The following is a 3,057-nucleotide window of genomic DNA, read 5'->3' on the forward strand; positions in this document are numbered from 1 at the left end:
ATATATATGCCACCACACAATCTTACATTAATATACATCAATACATGTTAGAATTTAAACAAATAAAATAGATTTTGGTTTTCACCAATCAATGGATGCACATAAATAGACTGAGACTTGTCTGACAGAGCTAAACGAATAGTGTGTTCACAAGCAAACCGTTGGAGATTGGTTTTGTGTTACAAATTCGCTGTGATATAAATTCGTCATGTTGTGAATCACTCATCGCTCCTATCAATATCAGAGTAAGATGGTGTTTACGAGCATTGTATTCTGGGATGCAACGTTAGTTCATTTCGACACAACGTCCAACTTTAACAACGTCCAACATGTCCAACTTGTAAACTGTGGGCTTGGCAGCGGCTCCAGTGGAGATGTCCCAGATATGAATTGTCCTCACCCTTCTCTTATCTATAAATGTCGAGTCATCCGACTCCATGGGGGGTCCGAAGGAGCCTTTATTGCGGTCAGGACTGGGTTGAACCAGATCGGAGTGTAAGGCAGGCAGCTGCCGGGGGGACCCACGGGGGGTTGCGACCCCTCATCCAGATGCCATTAGCAACTCCAAGGGCGGCCTCTTGATGGGGAACCAGTTGTCATGGAGACCCACAGCGTCTCTGTTCTGACAACAGGCCGTTGCATGATGGGAGTTGTAGTAAAATGAAGAAGCCAAGAGATCTTTTTATTTAAGTGTACGGTATCCGGTAAGAAATATTAAATATTTCTACTGGAAAATTCCACAGATTCACTGAAAATGTCATGCTAATGGCCACGATACATGTTGTTTTTCAACCTATTCTTATGCAGATTGTTAAAGTAATCGCGGTTTTATATTGATATTTTTCATATTGTGCGCTGCTGCCACAACATATTCCCCCTCAGGGATAATCAAAGCATCCTCATTATCTTATCTCTCTCATGTGTCGCGGAACAACAGCATGACTGCTAGCATGTGTTGAATGAGAGCAGCATGACTACCAACATGTATTGTATATAACTCAAACAGCATGACTGTTAACTTGTCTTGCATAAGAAAAGCATGACTGTTAACATGTAATGCATAAGAATAGCATGACTGTTAACATGTCCTGCATAGTAACAGTAGGACTGTTAACATGTCCTGCATAGTAACAGCTGGACTGTTAACATGTATTGCATCAGAACAGAATGACTGTTAACATGTCTTGCATAAGAAAAACATGACTGTTAACATGTCTTGCATAAGAACAGAATAATTGTTTACATCTCTTTCAGAAGAACAGCATGACTGTTAACATGTTTTGCATAAAAACAGTATAATTTTTAACATCTCTTGCATAAGAACAGTATCATTTTTTAACATGTCTTGAATAAGAACTGCACAAATGATAACATGTCTTTAATAAGAATAGTGTGACTGCTAAGACGTCTTGTATAAGACCAGCACTGCTGCTAGCATGTCTTGTATAAGAACGGGAAAGACAGAGAGCTGATAGCCCTCCCCCCCTGTGGGCCAACAGAACCGAAATAGCACGGCTCGATCGTAAAACAGAAACGCTCTCACACACAAGGGGCGACGGCGAGGTCAGTCGCCTCAACCTTATCGCTGAGAGTGCTTCAGAGCTTCAGATGAAGGAGAGGGAGGGGGTGAACCTCGGTAGGTCTAGTTAGAGGGGAGAGGCACCAGGACTAACACGCATGTGCTTACAAGTACACACCGGATGATACGATAACTTTATTTACTGTTGAGTCATGCATCACGCTTTAATCCAAAGCTACTTAGAGTGTATTCAGATACATGTCATTAGGAGCAGTTGGTGGCTAGGGGACATCTGGCTCAACGATGCCTATGCTGGGGACATTGGGCACAGACCTCTTCAGCTGTGAGTCAGACTGACCAACCATTAGACTACCCTGACCCCCCCCCCCCCCTGACATGAACATACAATCAAAGAGCTACAGAAACCCTAATAATCGGTGTGTTGAGTGAGGTTCACTCCCAAAAACCTTTTCTAAACCTTTTTTTAATTTTTTTTTTAACCTTTATTTTTCCAGATAAAACATTAAGAACAGTTTCTTATTTACAATATTGATCAATATTGACCTTCCATTGAAATCATGTCACACGGCGTCGATAATGCTACGGCAGGAAGGCGGTCGAGTTGGTGTAAAGACCGGGGGGGCTGAGCAGAACGTAGGGGACACGGGTATCACAAGTCTGGCGGTAAACAGCCTGCACACCACGTGGGACTGGTTTCGCTGTTGTTTGAGCCTGAACTCTGCAGGGTACATCTGCTAACGTCTTTCAAAGGGTCTCCTGGGAAGACGGTAATGAATAATAAGAACGTCAACTCAGGAGGAAAGTGTAGGGGACGGCGGGGCAATGGGACACCGGCTTGTTCAAGACCCTTCCGCTCCTTCTTTGAATCCTCTGCTGTGACATGTGATCAGGTGCTTTCGAGAGCCGGTGCAGCGCTTCTTGTCATGGAGAGACGGGCGCGTCGACTGGTGATGGATGGGCCCTGGCATTTCGGTCGCCAGGGAAACGGCGGTGTTTGAGGGTGTGTTTTTTGCCGCAGTGAGTGGAGGGGGACAGATGTGTGGCTTGCGACGCTCGAACGTGACATGCGAGGTTTCCCGGTCCCTGACTGAGAGATGGGTTCAACTGAACAGTCGGCGGGCTTCTCAAGAAGTGTCTACACACACACACACACACATACACACACACCTGGTCTAGCAACAGAGATGACTAGAATGATACGGATGCTAATATATTAGCATCCACTCACACCAGTCATACTGCAGTTGCTGTATGACTGGTGTGAGTGCGTTTGTACGAGAGTGTGTTTCGGTGTGTTTGTGCGTGCGCAAACCGCATGCGTGTGTGTTTAGTTGACACGCCCGTGTGCGTTGGGTGCGTGTGTTTCTCGGTCTTTGTGCGTGTTATTTTGGCTTGTGGAAGACTCAAGGGGAAAACGGCAGCGGAGAAAATAACTTTCCTGAGTGCCCAGCTGCACCACCAGGGCCCCCGAAGTCCCCCAGGATTTCCCCCCTGAAGAGCAGACCCACTCCGGGGCC

Source organism: Gadus chalcogrammus, chromosome 6 (genome assembly GCF_026213295.1).
Source record: "Gadus chalcogrammus isolate NIFS_2021 chromosome 6, NIFS_Gcha_1.0, whole genome shotgun sequence".
NCBI classification, from domain to species: domain Eukaryota; kingdom Metazoa; phylum Chordata; class Actinopteri; order Gadiformes; family Gadidae; genus Gadus; species Gadus chalcogrammus.